General features: G+C 36.5%; 1 long non-coding RNA gene across 3 annotated transcripts in view; it reads right to left on the bottom strand.

Annotated features, from left to right (window-relative positions):
* The window catches only part of LOC123002287 (uncharacterized), a 1,175,027-nt gene that overhangs the window by 620,253 nt on the left and 531,928 nt on the right, over nucleotides 1-22,846 (bottom strand). For 2 of the 3 annotated variants that reach the window (XR_008960257.1, XR_008960258.1), the window contains 2 exons: nucleotides 11,954-12,108; nucleotides 7,926-7,999 (listed from right to left, as the gene is read on the bottom strand). This is a non-coding gene — a long non-coding RNA (uncharacterized LOC123002287). The remainder of the gene's footprint in view (nucleotides 1-7,925; nucleotides 8,000-11,953; nucleotides 12,109-22,846) is intronic. The other variant, XR_006412047.2, reaches the window with a different exon arrangement.

Below are 22,846 nucleotides of genomic sequence, written 5' to 3'. Positions count from 1 at the left end.
AGAGAATTTTTTTAAAGATTTTCTTTCTTTACTTATTTATTTGACACACAGAGAGAGACAGCCAGTGAGAGAGGGAACACAAGCAGGGGGAATGGGAGAGGAATAAGTAGGCTCCCAGCAAAGGAGCCCGATGCGGGACTCCATCCCGGGACTCCGGGATAATGCCCTGAACCGAAGGCAGACGCCCAACAACTGAGCCACCCAGGAGCCCCTATTTACAGAAATTTTAAAATAATTCTGAAGATAAACTGGAAAGATAATTTGACAGAAATTGCTAATATTTTTAATTTTATGTATTTGAGATATCAAAGCATATTATAATGATTAACAGGGCAGTATAAAAATGGCATAAGAATCAACACTTTTATGGGATAGAATATACAGCCAAAAAATACAGAGTAATATATGTCAGTTTACTACATGATAAAAGAAGTATCATAAGTTAACATGAAGAAAAAAACCTTTTCAAATGGTAATGAGACTTTTCAGTTATTGGAATGGAGTTGAGAGAACAGGAATAAATTAAAAACTCCACCTCAAATATGTGCAAATATAACTTTCAGAGGAATTTAAGTGTGAAATACTTTTAAATCATATTTTTTTAGAAAAAGTGGTGAATATTTATCTTACATTTGGGGGAACTTTCAATGCTTAGATGAAATGCAAGAAACTGCAAAGTGGTAAAACAGGAACTTTAAAAATGGATAAACTTAAAACATCTGAATGTAAAAAAGAAAGACCAACCCAAATCCAAAGGCAAAACTGAAAACTACTGAAAACTCTGCCTTGTATATGGCACATGGTTAATATTTCCATGTATAATGAAGAGGGAGAGCGAGGTTCTTGTTGAAGAATGAATCTTGCGGACAAAGGAGAGTAAAACGAGAGTTTTATGTAGCAAGGATACAGAAAAAGCTCTCAGGAAGGAGAGGGGTCCTGACAGGGTTGCCAATGTGGACCTCCACTGACAGTCTTTTGTTTAGAACCGACCAGGGAGCTTGTGGCTTTATCATTCTTGTGTCGTCTTGGTTTGAGTAAGAACTGGTGATAACATCTTTCATGGCTTACTTCTTCTTTGGGGTCTGGTTATTCTTTGTTGGTCACAACGTGACTGCCATTAAAAGACCCCACCTCTGACGCCCAGGGCAGGGTGGTCTGGTTTCATTACACCTCAGCATTTCTGGGATTTCTGTGAGCCTGATCACACAGGCTCCTACCTATTTCTCCCTACCTAGCCTGGCCTGTCCCTTACTCAACGAGACCCTTCAGATGTATATCAGTGGGTCATATACTTGGGGAATGATTGCCAACATGTATCTTGAGTGGGTGGGACAGAGATGAAGTTTTCAAAGGAATTTTTATATGTTAAGGTAGACTTACAGGATCCTGGGGGTCAGGCTAAGATTGCCTTTTCCCCTTAGCAAAGTGTCAACATTCAGGCAGTTGAGGCCCTAGAGGAATGTCACTCTGCCTGTTTCAAGGATTTGTCAATGGGCTGTAAGTAGTAGGGAAATTTAATAATTTTTCTTCTGTCTTTGTTTCCCACATCAATAACATCCACATGATACAGTATTAAGCAACTGCTATGTTTATGAATAAATTTTCCCTAAAAAATTTTCTCATAGGAAATTATTGTTATAATTTCATTTGCAGAATGCTAATTTACATAAATAGTGTAATATCAACTGTTTGGAAAATGTACAGATATGAAGACTGCATATATGTATACCAAATATCCCTAGATAATGGGATCATAAGTAAATTTTAATTTTTGAGTATCTCTCAGTATGTCAAATTTTTTAGTTTTTTCCATAAGCCATACACATTAAAGGTGAATATACATTCTTAAGTTTATACACATCTATAAAAATACTCAAAAACCCAATCAATAAATGGACAAAGAAAATGAATAGACAATTCACAAATGAAAGTATGCAGTTATCAAATATATGGAAAAGTATCCACTTTACCCCAGTGGTTGAATAAACAAATTAAAGCAAATACTCAGGATTTTTCTACCATCAAATCAGCAGCGATTAAAAAATAATGATTGTGGATGCTGGTAAGCACGTGGTGCAACAAGTCCCTCATATGTTGCTAGGGAGGAATATGCATTAGTACAACTATTCCTAACAGGTACCAAGAAGCCTAAAACTGTTCATGCCCTTTAGCTATTCAACTCCATTTCTAGTCATCTCTCCTGTGGTAGACAGAATGGCTTCCCAAAGGTGGCCATACCCTAATCTCTATAATTTGTGAATATACTGCCTTCTGGGGCAAAAGGGTTTGCAAATAAGTAAGGTTATGAACCATAAAATAAGGGGATTATCCCAGATTATCCAGATGGACCCAATTTAATCATATAAACCCTTACAAACAGAGAACTTATTATTTTTACCTGAAACTTCTTCATAGAATTGCAAACATTTTCATTTCCTTGTTCTAATATCCTTGTGCTATAATGGAATGCCAACTTTTGTTATGTATTTCCCATACAGTTTCTTTCAATTAAATTTTTATCTAATTTTTTTTATATTTTCAATCCCTCAAAAATATTTGTAAACTTTTGTTAACATTACTGATAGTAAGCAATTGTTCATACCAAATAACTGAATAGCATAAATTCAAAACAATCACTTTCTACCAAAGATACGATTTGCTCCTAAATAAGGATTTATGCTCTAATGTAATCTTGTACCATGCCTAAAATTAAATTTAATTGCTTTGATGGCATCATTCCCATTTTATATTTGGATAGTTTTAAGGGAAAATCAGATATGTACTTCATCAGGATATTCCATTTGGGAACAGAGCCATAAATATTGTTGGGAAGACTTTCTTCTGCCCTATGGTCTTTCTAGCTGGACTTAGAATCAAATTGACATGAGACAGATAAATAGGAAAAATCAAATTTAATAGGTGTGTGTATGGGGAATCCACACAGGCATGGGATTCCAAAAACAATGAGGCAACTTGAAACTCAGAGGAGCTAGAGAGGGGGGAGGGGTCTGAGGATACAAAGGGGAGGAAGGCCATTAGCAGGAGGGTGAAAGGAGATGTTTGGAAAAACAAGGTTATTACATAGATAAGTTTCTTAGGTAAAGGGGAGTCTCTGTTAACAGCTCTCTTCCTGTTACAGGCTCTCCTTTCCTTTGTAAATTTGGGCAGTTGTCAGGGAGGTAGAGCTTATCCTGCATCTGCTGGGTTTTGATTACTTTTAACTAGAAATTACCTTTATGCCAAAGCGACCCATCTTGGGGCAGCCCGCCCCAGGCCCCTACAATATAATATTTAGCTTTTTAATTTTTCCAAAGAATGTCATCACTATCAATACAGTTAAGGCCATCTTTCCAAAGAATACGATTAAAATAAGTGTCTCGTGTAGCACAAAAAATGCTTCTAGATTTTGACCAAAATTCTGGTTTGCACACCAGTCCTTTGTCAGATTTTTAGAACCATTCACAAAGGCCTGCCCTCAACAGTATCTTATTTAAATAATGCTGGTATATATTTTTTATAAATTTATGTCTCATTAAATATTCTTACAAAATATAACTTTCCATATCTATCTTGTTTCCAATGTAAAAAATCAGTATCCTGTTCTACACACTTTATATCTAGCACATATAAATACAAATTTAAGAAATATGGATTTTTGCATATTGAAAAAATGTTCCTCGCTGCCATTTGCAAATTTTGCAAATAGCATACTATTTTATAACACTTTGGGATATAAGGAAAAGCAAGAGAATTAATGCTCGCCACCAGTAAAAAATGACACTTCTTCGTGAAAGAATTATTGCAATTACACCATTTGAGAGAAAGGAGTTGATAAGTTAATTTGCCTTTTTTCTCACCTAAGCACATTTACAGCTCAAATCCTCCCTACATTATGAAGCAGGGTTTGTCTCCAGTGTTGCTGGTGACATAACAAGAAACTTTCTTGGCAATGAAACAGAGTTACCTTCTGTTTTAAGAACAAGACATATGAAGAAACGTTTCCCTGAAGCCTGAACACACTGTTGGTGATATGCATGCATACAGCACCAGTGCCCGTGTTTAAGGTACTAAGTCCACGGATAGCCTCCAACCAACACTACTTTTTGATAACAACAGACTTTTTGATAATAGAGGAAACTAATAGCTATTTAAACTGTTTTAAGAATGCCTTAGGGAGGGGCGCCTGGGTGGCTCAGTCGTTAAGCGTCTGCCTTCAGCTCAGGGCGTGATCCCAGCGTTCTGGGATCGAGCCCCACATCAGGCTCCTCTGCTGGGAGCCTGCTTCTTCCTCTCCCACTCCCCCCTGCTTATCTCTATCTCACTGGCTGTCTCTCTCGCTGGCTGTCTCTGTGTCAAATAAATAAAATCTTTTAAAAAAAAAAAGAATGCTTTAGGGAGGGGCACCTGGGTGGCTCAGTTGGTTGAGAGTACCACTCGTGATTTTGGCTCAGGTCATGATCTCAGGGTCGGGGGATTGAGCCCCACATCCGGGTTCCTTGCTCAGTTTGGGAGTCGGCTTGAGTTTCTCTCTCTCCCTCTCCCCCTGCTTCTCCACCTGCTTGTACTCTCTCTCAATAAATAAATGAAATCTTTAAGAAAAAAGAATGCTTTATGGAATTTTTATTATTATAAAAATATAAAACAATTCTTTGAAAAATAAAACTTTCTCTTATGACTCAATTATATTTAAATAGAATTTAAACCGTGAAGAGAACATTAGAAATCACCTAGTTAAAATCCTCTTCATTTTTCCTATTACAAAACTATAGCCCAGAGAAGGGAACTGAGTTGCCCAGCACCTCAGATTTCAAAAGCAACAAAACAGGACTATTGTCTTGGTCACCTGACTTCTAGTATCATTATCAATATTTGTTGATCACTGATATATGAGGTTGGCAAAAGCAAGTGAACATTTAGGAAAATGCAGGAATTTTTATCAGACTGTAAGAATTGGTACTCAAAGCAAACAAGTTTTCTACAACCTGAATGTCCTATTCATTCTCACTTTCTCTTAGTCTGAATGTGCTGTTAATTTAATCTGAGGAAACAGTATACCACAGGGATAGATTTAGTAGGATTTTTAATGAATGACAGTAGACTCCAATAAAACAAAATAAAGTAAAATCCCATAATAACTTCAAATGTTGAAAAGTGCTTGGATAAAAGAGGAAATTTAGAGCTGGATTTTTTTATAGAATTTCAATTGAGTTTGACAGCTGTTTCATTATCAGATTTTATTCATTGTAATAATACATTGTGAAATGATAATCCTTTTATCAGTTTAAAAAAAGGCTCTTATAATTTAGGTAATAAGATCCTCATATAGAATCTAAAAAATTTTTAATATCATTATTTCCTCACTTTTGCAGTGACTTTCATGGAGAATGTTAAGAAAAAATACATAACTAAAATGTGGAAAGAATAAGACAATTTAACTGTGATGAATAACCAAATTACATAATAACTGGTGGGAGAAGCCTAACTTCTCTGTACTCATTCTAATTTGAGCTCATTTATTGAATCACAAAGGTTTTCCAAGGTAAAGGGCAATTAGTCTGAATAGTTATAAAAATAAGATTTAACCTCAAGTTCAAGTGAATGCTTAAAGAAACAATATTGGCAGCACAGACTTATGATTGGATGGAAACTACTAGAAGAAATGCTCAAGCTTTAACATTTGAAACAACAAATCAGTGCACTGATTTCAGCTACTTTAGCTATAGTAAGGCTCAGAGAGAGTATCATAGACCTGAATGGGAAATAAAGAGAGAAAACATCAAAACAGTGTCAAAACAAGGGAACAGAAACAATCATTGAATTAAAAGAACAGTATGAAATTTAATCAATTCAGATACAGTAACACAATTCTCGAGTGTACTACAATCAGATCCCTACTTTACGGTATTATCTGAATTACCAACCAAAAATGAGAAAAAAGAAATGGATCACAGTATTTCTGGAGATAGCTTTTAAGACCTAGTTAGCAATGTTGAGATTCATTTTTGAACAATGAAAACACATTATATTAAAACCATTCTTCCAATAATTTGTTAGCACTGCTTCTTATTCAAGTCATGAATTCTAGGTCTCTTACACAACTTTACACACTTTGTTTGCTCAGTGATGTGGTCAGCTTCACCATTGGAGTTTCCTATACTTCACCACTGGGGCCAGGAGAATGACCACCATGACTATGAAAAGCCCTACTTCTGACATTATGCAATGAAATCACCAAAAAAAAAATGTCTCAACATTTAGTTCAGATTTTCATATTTCAGCTAATGAGTTAAAATTTCAAACCACGGCATAGTGAGTGATGTTAACACCCAGTCAACAATTCTTGCTCAGTGTCACCATCTTTGTTCTGAAGTGCTTATGCAATTATTTTTTTAAGTGCTTATGTATTGTCATTTTGTTAAAAAAAAAAAAGGAGAAATAAAAAAAGTACTGATGAGAAGCCTAGAGCTCATTACTTAAAATGATGAAAGAAAATCATCACGCCTGCTAAAAGCAGTGATTCTCCAGTTTTAGATGCTCATTGTATTAATTTGAAAAAAAAAGGAATATAGAATATGGAAAATGCAATACCATACACAAAAATTAACACAGAGTCAATCGCAGACATAAATTTTAAACTGTGAAACTATAAAACTTCTAGAAAAAGATAGAAGAAAATCTACATGTCCTTGGGTTAGATGATGAGTTTCTAGATGCCATATATAAAGCATGATCCATGAAAGAAAAATCATGTAAGTTAGACTTAATTACAATTAAAAAAAAACTTCTATACGAAAGATGATGTTGGAAGAATGAAAAGACAGGTCAGCCTGATAGAAAGCACCAATAAAACACATATCTGATAATGGACTTTAAACAAAAATAGACAAAGAACTCTTAAAACTCTACAATAAGAAAACAAATTTTAAAAAATCAATTTTAAAAAGAGCAAAGATCCGAACAGACACCTCACCAAAGAATATATACACAAAGAATAAATACAAAAATTTGCTCAATGCTATTTGTCATTAGAGAAATACAAATTAAAACAACAATGAGATATCACTACACGCCTATATTAGAATGGCTAAACTCACCAAAAACACCTGACAACACCAATTGCAGTAAAATCTGTGGAGCAACTGGAACTCCCATTCATTGCTCATGGGAATGCGAAATGGCACAGCCACTTTGGAAGACAGTTTGGCAGACTCTTAAAAAGCTACACATAGTTTTATCATACAATCAAGCATTTGCGCTCCTAGGTATTTACCCAAGTGAATTGAAAACTATGTCCACACAAAAACCTGCACAATGTTTATATCAGTTTTATTTATAATTACCAATAACTGGTAGGCACCAAGATGTCCTTCAATAGATGAGTGAATAAACAAACTGCAGTATAACCAAACAATAGAATATAATTCAGCAATAAAAAGGAATGAGCTATCAAGTCAGACAATGTAACTGCATATAGCTTGGGTTTCTTATAATGAAGACATTTCTTTGGAGAAAGGTCTAGCCCAACTGAGATTCTCACTCTCATCTTTGTAAGAGTATGCCATGTTCTTCATCTCAAGCCTAAACAGAGTTGGACAGCTTGACATGTGTGTCCTGCAGCTGGGGACTACCAAGACGAGGGATCTAATTGCTGTTCTTGGAAATCTAGAGGGCTAGAGATGAGCTAACTGCTTTGGTGGCTGAATCAAAGGAATGTTGTCAGACTGGGATAGCCTGCACTACTAGGTTGGGGCAAAAGTTGCCCAGCATTCTACATGGGCCAGGTGTGGACCCCAGGTGAGAGGAAAACAGAGGGTAATTGCAAAATACTTAGATTGAATGGTTACCACCAGATGGCAAAATAAGAACTTAAAATATAATCTCTGCAATGGAAGGAGAAAAAAAGTCAATTCATCTACATCACTTACAGATCCAGGAAGCTCAGTCAACTCCAAGCAGGAAAAATACATCCAAAAGCTCATCATAGTCGAATTGCTAAAAACTAAAGACAAAAAGCAAATCTTAAAATGCAATCAGAATAAAGAGATATACAGAGAAATGGGGACAGAAATGAAGAATGAGTACCATCCAAAACAAAAGGAAGCTGGAGGACAATGTAACAATATATTTAAAATCTTAAAGAACCAAAGGAGAGAAGGAAAAAACCACAGGATCATTTCAACATGTTCTAAAGTAAGATCTGATAAAATTTAGCACTTCAGAACGAAAGCAAAAAACTCAGAAAGTTAAAATAAAAAGGAACTTTCTTGATGAAAAAAATCTCCCCAAATCCTCCAGTAAACATTTTATTTACTAGCCATTAACTTAGGATCTAAAATAAGAAAAGAAGCTCACTGTCAATGCTCCTTTTAAACTCAGCACTGTAGTTTCCTGCCATCACAGTAAAAGAAATGAGATGTTTATGGATTTTAAGTAAAGCAACACAACTGTCATAATCTGTCATGATAGGATGATCTACATAGAAACACCACTCAGTAAGTTCACAATTTACCGAAAACAGATTTCAGCAAGGTTACCCGATACAGTATTAATTTATACAAACGAATCATTTTCCTTTACAGCAGCAATAATAAAGAAATTGTAAGAAATTAAGGCACCATTCATAACAGTATTGACGGTTATGATGTATCTAAGAATTAACCCAATAACTTCCTAAGACTCATGTTCGGAAGGTTGCAAAACTCCAAAAATACCTTTAAAATGATATGAACATGGGTGCCTGGCTGGCTCAGCTGGTAGAGTGTGCAACTCTCATCTCAGGGTTAGAGGTTCGAGCCCCATGTTGGGTATAGAGATTACTTTTTTAAAAAGATGTTTTAAGTAATCTCTACACCGAAATGTGGGGCTGGACTCACAACTCCAAGATCAAGAGTTGCACACTCTAATGACTGAGCCAGCCAGGCACCCCAAGATTCCTTTAAAAAAACAAAATCTTTATGAATAAAGATATGAACAAATGGAGAAAAATGCAATGTTCGTGGATTTAATGACTTAATATTGTAACTATGATAATTCTCCCTAAAAATAATCTATGAATTCAATATAATTCTAGTAATAATTCTAGAATTTATGCAGGAATCAACAAATTCATTTCTTTCTCTTTACTAATCCTATATTTTATTAATCTTTTTTAAAAGATTTAATTTTTTAAATTTTTTTTTAAAATTTTATTTATTAGAGAGAGCATGCGAGCAAGCATGTGTGTACATATAGGGTGAGGAGAGGGAGAGGGAGAAGCAGACTCCCCACTGAGCAGGGAGCTCAATGCAGGCTGGATTCCAGGACCCTGGAATCATGACCTGAGTTGAAGGCAGACATTTAACCGACTGAGCCACCCAGGCGCCTTGTAAAAAGATTTCATTTTTAAGTAATCTCCACATGCAACGTGGGGCTCGAACTTATAACCCTGAGATCAACAGTCACATACTCTATTGTCTGAGCCAGCCAGACACCCCTATTTTGTTTATCTTCTTAAATGGGTTCCTGGACCCAATTCCAGCGTGTGTCTCTGGAGGCTTCCACACTATCAATAGGCAATTGTCGAACACCCTGCTAGTGTCCAAAAATTCAACTCAAATCTAACACTATCTAGTAGGAAATGGCATCAGATGCCACAGGGAAAGGACTCAGTCCCCCAAGACCACGCTCTACTTCAGATGTCAGTCACAAGCCCAGTTTGATAACCGTGCTTCCGAATAACCAGCTACAAACTGAAGGTTCCAAAGACCCCCTCCAACTAAGGATGCCGCTCCTTAGACCAAGTCATTCCTGTGCGTCTGACCGACTGGCTATAAATGAAAGGTTCCCATGACCCCCTCTTTGGGTTCAATTAATTAGCTAGAGCAACTCACAGAACTCAGGAAACTCATTTACTCACTAGATTACTGATTTATTACAAAGGACATTAAAGGAAACGAACCAACAGCTGGATAAAGAAACACAGGGTGAGGTCCCAAACAAAGGAACTTCTATCCTCATGGAGTTTGAGGCCTAGCTTGGTAGCCCTTGAAAGTGTTCTGGTTCCCCAACCTGGAACTCCCACTCCTTTCCTTTTGGGTTTTTATGGAAGCTTCACTACACAGGCATGAATGATTAAATCACTGACCACTGATGATGGATTAAACCTCCAGCCCCTTCCCCCTCTCCAGAAATCAGGGGCTGGGACTGAAAAGTGCCAACCCTCCAGTCATGGTTGGTACCCCTGGCAACCAGCTACCATCCCTGGGTGCATTCCAAAATTCATCTTATGAACAAAAACCTACTTGTGGTAGATAGGGGTGTTATGAATAACAAGACAACCATTTCACTTATGGCTCTAAAGCATTTCAGGAACTGAGAACAAGAGACCAAATATTATGACAAAAGACGCTCATGTTGCCCTTGTCACTCAGGATATTTCAAGGGTTTTGGAAGTTATGAGCCAAGAACTGTGGAGGAAGACCAATATATATATATATATATATATACACACATATATATATATGTGTGTGTTTCTCATAAATCACAATATACTTATTTACTATACCATATTAATATTGTGCTATACTAATACCCACTAGGTATTACAATGTAGTGGAGAAGCAGGTTGCCATTAAAGGCACTGGCTCTTGAACCTGGGTTCAAATCTACATTCTACCAGTTCTTAGCTATATGACCTTGTGCAAATTACTTAATCTCTCTGTGTCTCAGTTTCCCCTCCAATTTTATGGGGATAATAACAGTACTCACATCATACATTGTTGTGAGAATTAAATGAATTTATACAGGTAAAGTACTTAAAATGGTATATATTAAGTATCAACTATTATTAGTTTAACTACCGCTGTGGCACAGTAACAGAAATGGTATAGTCCTGGCACATAGACACAAAATAATAGATGAAGAGAAAAGAGAGATCTGAAGCAGATTTAGGATTAAGAAAACATCTCAAATCAATGGGAAAAAGTCATTTAGTAGCTGGTACTGAGAAAACTGACCCATAATATGGATTCATGACATAAATGTGAAAGGGAAGTTAAGAGAGGTAAGCAAATGAAGGAGATTTTTTTCTTTATCTTAATATTAGTGAATCTCTTCTTAAACAAGACCCCAAAAACACTAACCATATTGTTTACATATAAAACCTTTATTTAACTACATTAAAATGGAGGATTTCTGGTCAATGAAGGGAACCAAAGACAAATTTACCAGATGGGCGACAGACTGAAATCAGATGTTTGTCACATATGAAACTGACAGGGAATACTTAAAGTACATGGGGACCTTGTGCAAATTGACAAGAAAAAGACATCAAATCTAATAGGAAAATGCACAAGAAATAAAAGGGACACATTCACATATGATAACAGATATATGGAGAGACACAACCTCAGGGAAAACCCTCAAACAAAAATGCTACACCACTTGACCCACACCCATCAGATTGGCAAAAATGAAAAGTGGGATAATATCCTGTCTTGGAGAGGGTGTGGAAAAATGCACACTGTCATGCCTTGTTGAGAGAAGGTAAGGCTGAACAGCCGTGCTGGAGAGCAAGCGTGCAAGGGTTTGATGAATTTAAATGTGCATATGCCCAATGCCTCAGCAATCCCATTCCTGGTCATAAGTCCTAGAGAAATTTTGATGCCTTTCACATCTGCTCATTGAAGTACACGTATGAACATGCTTATTACTGTGCTGGTTGTGAATCTGGGGTACTGATGAACCTAAGCGGCCATCACCTGAGGAAAGATGAAGGAAGGGTGAGGATGCACGCGATGGCTTGCTCTTCAGCACTCCGAAGTATGAATGGATCTCAAAACCAAAGTGTTGAATAAAAAAACAGAAGCAAAACAAGTTCACAGTATCAGCTGTATTAGAGTTTTCCAGAGAAACAGAACCGACAGGATATACGAAAATATATATTAGAAGAGATTTATTATAAGAAATGACTCACATGATGATGGAGACTGAGAAGTCCCATGATCTGCCATCTGCAAATGGAGAACCAGGAAAGCCAGTGGTTTAATGTTTCAGTCTGAAGGCCTGAGAATTGGAAGGCCAGCGGTATAAATCTCAGTCTCAGTCAGAAGGCGTGAAAACCAGGAACACCTATGTTAGAGAGAAGGAAAAGATGGCTGTCTCAGCTCAAGCAAAGAATGAATTTACCCTTTTCCTGTTTTTAGTCCATTGAGGCCCTGAGCAGATTGGATGAGGCCTGCCGGCACCTGTCAGGAGGACAGGAATCTTCTTTACTCAGTCTGTAGATTCAAATGCTAATTTTTCAGATTCAAATGCTACTCTCTTCAAGAGACACCCTCATAGACACACCCAGAAATAACTTTAATGAAGTTTTTATGAGCTATCTGGGCATCCCTTAGCCCAGTCAAGTTAACACATAAAATTAACCATCACATTATTTATGTAAGATTTTACAAATATAAACAAAGACATATCAAATAATTAATCAAAGACTTGTGTGGAGGAAGAGAATGGGTGAGGGATCAGAGACAGTAGAAAAAATAAAGAGGAGGGCTTTGCATGATCCTGTACCCTGAAGTAGCAGTAGGACTGGATCCAATTTCTGCTCCTCAGGTAAGGTATAATTGGTATATATATATATATATATGCGCTATATATGCGATAGATAGATAGATAGATAGATATGAGAGAGAGAACATTCTGAGAATACCCATCCATCCATCCACACACACATTATAACACTTGCTGTTATTTATCTTACACATTCAAAGTTTTCAGTTACCATTTAATCCTGACACTATTCCTACAGGTAAGTGTTCCTATACTCCTACACTCTTTTTAAAAAAAACTTTTATTTAACTGATCTCTACACCCCACATGGGGCTCAAACTCATTACCCCACGATCAAGAATCACAAGCTCCTCCAAGTGGGCCAGCCAGGAGCCCACCTATACTCTTTTTAACAGGAAACTTGACACTCAGCAAAGTTAAGGACTTGCCCCAAGGTCTCCCAAAGAATAACAGTGGCAGAGCCTGGGAATTAACCCTGAGTCCAAACACTTATCCCTTAAACTGCTTTCTCCCAGCACGAAGGAAGCTTGATATGATTCACTTGCTTATTGGTGTTATATTCAGTTTGGAGTGTATGGTTTTCCAAGTGCCTCATTATAGGCTGTCTTCTCACATTCATGAATCGAATTCATTGTCAAACTTTTCCCTTCATAACTATCTGGAGAAATCAACAAATTTGTTCTTTCACATTCCTATTTTGTGGTCAAAGAAGCTGATGCCCAGGGTTGGAAGAATGAGGCAGAAGTCTTAATCCTGATTCGTTTGATGAGGAAACTCAGTGAAAAGTAATGTTTTCAAAATAGGAAACATATTTGCTCATGAGTCTAGCAGTTGATGTGCATGTAGTACATAAGACGTTCAATTCATTTGCTCTATACAATTACTAAATTTGATAAATATGTTGCTTCTTATCCTGAGGGAATTTTGTTACCAGAAAGCACCAGACAGTGAACATCTGATCAGTACTGCTAAATCCACACCCATAATCTGCCTGTTCTTCAGATCAGCAGCTTCCAATCAAATTTAATTGTCAAATACAATTCATGTGATACTTTCAGGTTCATTTCACCACAAATAAATTTCAATAAGTGTTTTCTGGTGAGACTAATTGTCCTTTACAGAATCACCCTCTTGACAGACACCATTACACATGCAATTTCATCAGTAACTACTAACATTTGGGCAGTTAACATTTTTCTCAGCTTAAATTTGTACATTTTTCAATATTTTATTACCTACAGTCAGCCAAAAGAAGGAAAAATGAACGCGTTTCACTATTTACACTTCTGGAGCATATTCTCGGCTGTATGCCATTTATTCCCATAAATCCTAAGAGGACAAGATATTAATAACACTTGGCCCGCCTAAAAACTTGAAGAATATAAAGACAATAAGGCAAACTGGAAACAATGCTGAGAATTAGCCAACAAAAATCATACTAAATAAAAATCAGTATTGTATTGTAAAGAAAGTCATATTACTAATTGGATGCTCATTCATCATTCCTTCTGATGAAATCTACACTGATTTACATTTATGAAAACTGTCATTCATTTATTTTTTATGTATTTATTCCTCACTATGTTCCCAAGATAACTAAAGACATTTAGGAATATGCACATAGCACAGTAATATCATATCAAATACAGGTAAAAATAAGTTGAGACAAAACTAACTACTTCGTAAAGCAAGCTGAAGCCAAGCCTGAACGAAGAGTAACACACAAAATACTATGAAATCCATAAACTAGGTGTTTCTAAGATTCACAGCAGCCAATATCAAGAAGAGGTATGATTTGGGGTGCCTGGGTGGCTCAGTCTGTTAAGCGTCTGCCTTCTACTTGGGTCATGATCCCAGGGTCCTGGGATTGAGCCCCAGGTTGGTCTCCCTGCTCAGCAGGGACGCTGCTTCTCCCTCTCCCTCCTGCTCATGTTCTCTCTCGCCATCTCTCTCTCTCTCTCAAATAAGTAAATAAAACCTTAAAAAAAAAGAAGAGATATGATTAAACACAATTTTCTCAGTGTCCACCAAATAAACACTAGTTTTGCAGGAGAAAATACAACCAAGGGTCCTCAAAGAGAAGGCCCCGTGTTGTTAACAATTATGCTTTTCTATGTATAAATCTTATGAGTTAAGTTTTAAAAAGGTAGTTTGCCCCTGTTTATTTAAATTTTGCCAATCTCTCCATACTTCTATTTCTAGGAATTAATCTTAAAACATAATTCTAAATTCTAAACAACATGAAGACACAAAGATATTTATGACAGCATTATTTACAATAGCCAAAAAACTGGAACCAATCTGAATACATAATAAGAGGGTAATCAACTATATCCATGCACTAAACGATTTTCAGTCAATTAAAAATGCTACTGTAAAAATGTTTATATTCAAAATGTTCAAAAAAGTAAAAAAAAAAATATAAAAGAGTATGCATATTATGACCCCAAGTTTGTCCTTAAATTATATACATGTATATTTAAGGATAAACAAAATAAAAGTTTAAACCAAAAACTGTATAGTGGTTATCTCTGGGCTATACAAGAAGAGATCATTTTTACTTCGATCTTTGGAATTTTCTCTCTTCATGAAATTCTTTGGAATCAACATGAATTATTTCTATAAGAAAAAGTAACTTAAAAATGATTGGAGGGATATATAATAGTTGGGGACTTTCTTACATAATGACAGTGGTACCCACATTAGTCAGGTATGAAAAGTTAGGCCTACTAGAAGTAATTAATGAATATAAGGCAATATCTTCTCTGTAATATAGGACCATGATATTTAGTTTTTTTCTAAGTAAAAGTTGTAGACTGATAGGTAGTTGATTGATAGATGGTAACTTTTTATTAAAAGACTTTTTTTCGAAAGAGAGAGAGAGAAAACGCACGAGCAGAGGGGAGAAGCAAAGAGAGAATCCCAAGCAGGATCCACACTCAGTGCAGAGCCTGACACGGGGCTCAATCTCAAGACCCCGAGCTCACGACTGAAGCCAAAATCAAGAGTTAGACACTTAACTGATTGAGCCACCCAGGTGCCCCAAAAGACTACTTTTTAGAGTAGTTTTCTTTTACAGAAAAGTTGATCAGTAAGTACAGTGTTCCCATATCTTGCTCTCCAACTACTCTATACCCCCACAATTTCCCATTTATTAGTATCTTACATTTGGTATATTTGTTATAACTGATGAACCAATATTGATACATAATTGTTTTGTTTTGTTTCTAAGTAAACTCTACCCCCAACATGCGGCTTGAACTCATGACCCCAAGATCAAGAGTCACGTGTTCTACAGACTGAGCCAGCCGGGTGCCCCTGCACTGCTTCCAATTTTTGGCAATTTTGAATAAAGCTGCTATAAACATTAACGGGCATGTTTTTGTGTGAACATAAGTTTTCAACACATTTGGATAAATACCTAGGAATGCAATTATTGGATTATATGGTAAGATTATATTTAGCTTTTTAAGAATCTGCCAAAGCATCTTCCACAGAACTTGTGCCACTTGGCCTTCCTATGAGCAACGAATGGGAGTTCCAGTTGCTTCACAGACTCCACAGCAATTGGTGCTGTCAGTTTTTCTGGACGTTTAGCCATTCTAATAAGTGTGCAGTGGTATCTTGTTGTTTTAATTTACATTTCTCCAATGACGAATGATACTGAGCAAATTTTCTATGCTTACTTGCCATCTGTATATCTTCTTTGGTGAGGTGTCTCTTCAGATCTTTGCCTTTTTAAAATTGGGTTATTTTCTTACTGTAGAGTTTTAACTATTTGTAAAATTTCAATATAAGTCCATTATAAGATATGTACTTTACAAATGTATTCTCCCAGTCTGTGAATTGTTCTTTCATTCTCTTAGCAATGTTTTTCATACAGAGGAGGTGGGGGTTTTTACTGTTGTTTTCTTCTTCAGTAGACTCCACACCCAATGTGGGTGGGGCTTGAACTCAAGACCCTGAGATCAAGAGTTACATGCTCTATCAACTGAACCAGCCAACAGCCCCCAGAAGAGGTTTTTTAATTTTAATAAAATTCCATTTAATTTTTCTTTCACAAATCATACTTTTGTACCTAAAACCTCATCATCCAATTTAAGGTTGCTTCTATTTTCTCTCATGTTATATTCCAGAAGTTGTATAGTTCTGCATTTTATATTTAAGTTTATGGCTTATTCTGTATTAATTTTTATGTAAAGTATTTTTGCATATTATGAATTTGTTCTTTGTGTCTAAAGTTACACAATGAGCATCTAAAACTTAAGAATCACAGCTTTTAGCAGGCTTGATTATTTTCTTCTATCAATTTCATTAAATGATGAGACCTATGTTTATTACTTTTCAAGACTTCTGTTATTTTTCATTTATATTTTTTTAAAGATTCTATTTTTAAGTAATCTCTACACTCAACTTGGGGCTTGAACTCCTAATGCCAAATCAAGAGTTGCACACTCCTCTGACTGAGCCGGCCAGGTGTCCCTCATTTCTAATTCTTTAACAAAATAAAAATAAGCAAAATTGTTTTTAAATAATTGCACAAACACTGCAGAACAAAGAAAGATGATGACAATAAAGAAGCTGAGTGGTTGGCTGGATGGAGACACCACCATTCCATGATTTGAAATGTGAATCAGCTAAAGTATAACCATCTTACCTAAGAGTGGAGATATTTGGGGGGTTTTAATTTTAATAAAGCACAACTTAACCAATTTTTCTTTTACCGATGATGCCGTTAGCACAGTATCTAAGAAGTCATCACCAAACCCAAGATCGCCTACATTTTCTGCTATGTTATCTTCTAGAAGTGCTATGGTTGTACATTTTACATTTAGATTTGTGATCTATTTTAATTTTTGTGAAAAGATTAATGTCCGTGTCTAGCATCAATTTTTCCATGTAGATGTTATTACAGCACCATTTGTTGAAAAGCCTACCCTTTCTACACATAGTAATTATATATATTATTTCAATAAAAATGTAATTTTAAGTCCAGATTAAATGAGTATTACAACCATGTTCTTACCCCTAGAGTCACACTGCTAAAACTGAATTTATCTGTCTCTCACACTAAATTCCGAGCTTCTCTAAGGAGTGATCCGATCTTGTTCACTGTGATATCCCTAGTACCGAGCAGTGTCTGATACATAGTAGGAGCTCAATACATACTTAAAGAATGCATGAATGCCCCATTTCAGTGCTATACAAATGTAATACCAGCTTAAAAGGAAGTGATTTAATCAAAATTACTAACTGTTTAGGTATTTCTAAAAATTCACATGGGATTGTGAGTTGTGATGCAGCCATCCACTTATAATTCACTTTCTTCACCCTACCTACCACTGATAATATTAAATTCAAAATAACACATGAAAAGCTACAAGTTGAAATGATTCTGTAAGCTAAGGATATCAATAAATATTAATCTACAAAAAGAATTACCCTTAGAACAGATGGTTCTAACTGAAATAATATAATTAGAAGCCAACTCATGCCCAACCCTCTGAAACATGAACACAGAGGGAGGGGAGAAAAGAAGCTTCCACCTACCCACGCCTCATATACCACTATCAGAGAGTTGGAAGGCTGAACTAAGGACCACAAACATGGAATCTCACTTTCCTTGTAACTGGGAGCTGCTTTCTGAGCCACTCAAGAGTGTTTCCTTTTCATCCCACCTCTGCTCCCAAAGCAGTGGAGATGGATTAAAATAAGAAGGCTGGCAAACATTTACCAAACAACCCTAAACCACATACAGGAGTAACAAAATTATTTGCAAGACAAAAAGTATTAAATGTGAAAAAGCGTGTCATTTCATATAGGATAGCCAAAGCTTTTTAGGTGGCAAATGTGTGAAATTGGCATCTATATAGAAATGGAAGAAATTGACAAAAAGATGATTCCTAGAGGGTTTTTTTAAGATTTTTTAAAATTTATTTGAGAGAGAGCATGAGCAGGGTGGAGGGGGAGAGGGAGAGGGACAAAAAATGCTGAGTGGAGAGCCCAACATGGGGCTCGATCCCAGGACCCTGAGATCATGACCTGAGCTTAAGGCAGACGCTTAACCGACTGAGCCACCCAGGCGCCCCACTAGAGTTTGGTTTTTTTTTTTTCAACAGCTCTACTCTGACAAATAATCACACCAAAAGGGGGAGAATTATATAGAATAGTAGTCAGCAATATTTTTCTGTAAAAGGGCCAATACCAAATATTTTAGGCTTTGCAGGCACTACGCAACTCCACCACTGTAGTATGAAAGCAGTCACAAGATAATGTGTAAATAATGTGTAAATGAGTGCGCATGGCTGAATTCACATAAAACTTCATTGGCCACACAGGTGGCTATCCAGATTTACCTCATGAGCCATAATTTGCTGACTTCTGATACAGAATACCTAAATAATATAATTAATATGTATGAACAAATACAGTACAAAGACTGTCAACCAACTTTATAGACTATAAATATGACATAACTACTATATTTATAGGAATATAAATATGCTTTTTTATAAAAGCACCTGTGACACAATACGATGAAAAATCACTTAGTGGGCCCCACAAAAAATCCCTCAGTAAATCTGGAAAATGGAAAGGCCAAATTCTTTAACCATAATATAGTAAAAATAAAAACAGCACATTTAAAACAGAACCTGCCTACATGTTTGGGAAAAACCAAAACTCCCTAATGAATAAACAGTGACTTAAGGAGAAAACCAAGATTAAACTTTCAGAACATTCAGAATATGAATATCTGTTTTCTCATAACTATGCCAGCAATTGGATATATCAATCTTTTTTATCTTTTCTAAATGATAGGTGAAAAACTGTATTTGTTATTGTTTTAATTTGCATTATTTTATTTATTCATGAGGTTAAACATCTTTTATATGTTCATTTTGCATGCTTATTAGAGAACAAGATATAGAAGAATACTTTCTCATTAGATTTGAACATTGTACTCGGTGGTGAAAAATTAAATCAGGAACAAGTATTGCTTTGAAAATATAATCAAGGCATTAACACATGAAATGGTTAAGACAAGTATAACTATTAGGAAAGAAGATAAGAAATTGCTTTATTTGTGAATTTTATGATCATAATTAGAAAATAAATCAAAAAATTATGAAAATTAACACTAGTTACTACAGGTTCCACATATTTCTTAGTCATATATTTTTTAAGAACAAGTAGAGACTTACCCAAAGAGATAAAACATTATAGGACTTAATCTAAAATCAAAAGAGTGATTAAAGATAACAGAATAGATGGCCCTAAAAAAGACCAAACTCCTCACTCAATCCATCGTTCATTCATGTGCTATGCTTCAGTCATACTGGCCTTCTTTTGTCCTTTTTGTTCCTCAAGAACATACAAGCCCCTTCCAATCTTCATGTCTTTTTACATTACTATCCCTACAATCAAAACCTCTTCTTCCTCTCTGTTCTTTGTCTGGCTTCTTACTCCTCTTTCCACGTCTCAGCTCATCTCTTCAGAACCCTTTTTTGGCCATTCTGCCTCAAACAGCCCCCAAATGACCACCACTCTTCCCTGTCCTCGCCATTCTCAAGATGCACCCATGCACCAGCAGCATGAGCATCGCCCCAAACTACTGACGGAGAAACTCTGAGGGTGGGCCCTGCAATCTGGGTTTTAACAAACCCTTCAAGCGATTCTGATGTGCCCTCCATTTTGAGAACCAGTGCTCTATTCCGTTGCCCTGTTTTATTTTATTCAGAGCACTTGTAATAATCTGAATTTGTCTTTATCTTTTTTTTATGTTTCCTATCACTAGAATGTAACATCCACAATGCATGAATCTTTGCTTTGTTTATGGCTATATCCCCTATGCCCCTAGATCAGTACCTACCTGACACACAAGAGGGACTAAAAAGGATTTGTTGAAAAGTACACCAAAATATCACCAACGGCTGCCTCTGGGTGGTGAGATGCTAGATGAATGTTACTTTCCTTACAGTTTGGAGGTACTGTCTAGATTTTAAACCATGAGCACATATTTTATAATTACAAAAGCCAACTTACATCATAAAATGATATGCATGTAAGTCTGCATTTCCCATATTGATAACAACAGAGCAGTCTACTTTACCCTCTGTTGGAATCCCATGATCTCCATGGCAACAAAAACCGCACTATTATCTTAATATTGAATTTAGCATTATTATAAGCTTCTGAGTAATATCTTCAGGGGCGAGTAATTTAAAATCCAAGCCCTTAATTTCAGTAGCCCTTGACTGTTTTACAAGCAAACGACCTTTCAAATAACATGCACATGTTCTTACTCTTCCATCTAGACTTTTCTAAAATGTCTCTTTTTAGATTATACTATTTAAGTGTATCACTTACCCCAATCTAGTTTGTATAAATAATCCTGAGACTTACTATAACAGCAACAATAACCAAATCAGCATATTTAGGACAACTTACAATAATTCCACCGTTTGATACGAATTCTTCCCCTATTGAGATACAATAGTTGGATTTTGAACTATCACTCAGGAAAGTTGTTTAACTGACATGAAATTTGAACAGTTCTTCTAAGAGACGGTAGTTCTAGCAAGATGGTATGTCCTGCTTCACTCTCAAGACCAGAGATCTTGGGACGCCTGGGTGGCTCAGTCATTTGGGTTTCTGCCTTCGGCTCAGGTCATGATCCCAGGGTCCTGGGATCAAGCTCCACATTGGGCTCCCCGCTCAGCGGAAAGCCTGCTTCTCCCTTTCCCTCTGCTGCTCCCCCTGCTTGCACGCTCTCTCTCTGTGTCAAATGAATAAATAAAACCTTAAAAAAAAGGACCAGAGATCTCTGCTCTGAGTATTGTAAATATGACAAAATTAGTATCATCTTGTGGATGAGAATTCTTATCTCTCTTTCAATAAATGATGGACTATATCTAGTCTACTTCCACCATTAATTTCCTGTGTGACCTTGGGCAAGCCACTTAACTTCTCTGGACCTTGCTTAACTCATTGGTAAAAAGAAGAGCTTTCATTAAATGAGCTCTCAAGCCCTTTCTAGCTCTAAAGTTTATTGAGATCCATGTCAATTATTCAAATTGGGATTTCACTGTGGTGGGTGTCACTTGTTCATGATTTAGTCAATATCAATTTAAAGGAAACCAAGATTAAAAAAAAGTAAGAAGGCAGTATTACCGACCCTTGCAAACCTGACTTCATTATACACTTTTGATATATGCAACTGTTCATGAGAATAGAGGAAGAAGGAAAAAATAAGGCTTAGTGAGAAAAAGCAAATGCGTGCTGAGTGATTACCCTGTGCCAGGCAATATTTTATGTGATTTACATCTATTTACCTATTTAACCTTCTCATCAAGTCTGTGAACTAGGTTTTAGCATTGTTCCATTTTACTGGTATGGAAACTGAGGGACGAAGTGAAATTGCAAGGTCACAAAACCGGTAGGAGTCAGAGCTAGGATCAAACTAAGCCAGACTGATTCCAGAGTCCATGTTCCTATTTACCATATCCTGTTACCTCTGACCAGGCCAGCCTTCATGCGTCCCTTAAAAGTACTCATAGATGGCTTCTCAGGAGCTCAATGGTGATGTTCTCTTTCCTCAAGCAGTCACATGAGCTGTAGCCATACTTGGCCTTAGGAGGAACACCCATGGCTTTCGTAACTAGTTCTCCTCACCTACCCATCTCTCGGACTTCAGGCCACTTCAGTGAGCCCTGGCTTGTCTCATCCCAAGACAGGAGAAGGCACACAGATACATAAAAACACTGACATCCTCTCTAGAGTTTTGCATACATTTAGTGACAGGGCACAGATTTCTCTTTTTAAATTTTTTCCACATTAGTATGTTTAGTCTCCCTGAATAGATAACAAGTTCCTTTGGGCAGAGATATTATAGACAGCATCATCTGCAACCCTCAGAGAATCAAATGTTTACTGAGCATCTAGTCAGTGCCAAGCACAGTTTCGGGTCCAGGGGCTACAGGATGAATACCATGCAGTCTTTGCTTTTGAGGAATTCAGAGATTAGCAGGGGAGATAGATATGTAAACAACCCACACAGATAAGTGGCATAAAAATGAAATGACTAAAGGGCTGTACACACAGAGGGAAAAAGTCAATCACTCTGCTGAGGGAGGACAAAGCGGTCTGCGTGTGTATGTGGCAGGCACAGTGATCAAGACCCTGAGCTTTGGTGGCAGAAAGAACTTAGTCTGAATTCTGACTTATCCACTTAGGAGCTGTGTGATGTTGCAAAACAAAACAGAACAAAACAAAACAAAACAAAACACCTTAACTTTTT

This window comes from Ursus arctos, chromosome X, assembly GCF_023065955.2.
Source record: "Ursus arctos isolate Adak ecotype North America chromosome X, UrsArc2.0, whole genome shotgun sequence".
Taxonomy (NCBI): domain Eukaryota; kingdom Metazoa; phylum Chordata; class Mammalia; order Carnivora; family Ursidae; genus Ursus; species Ursus arctos.
The sequence above is the reverse complement of the archived record's forward strand: the minus strand, read 5'-3'. Positions and strand labels throughout refer to the sequence as shown.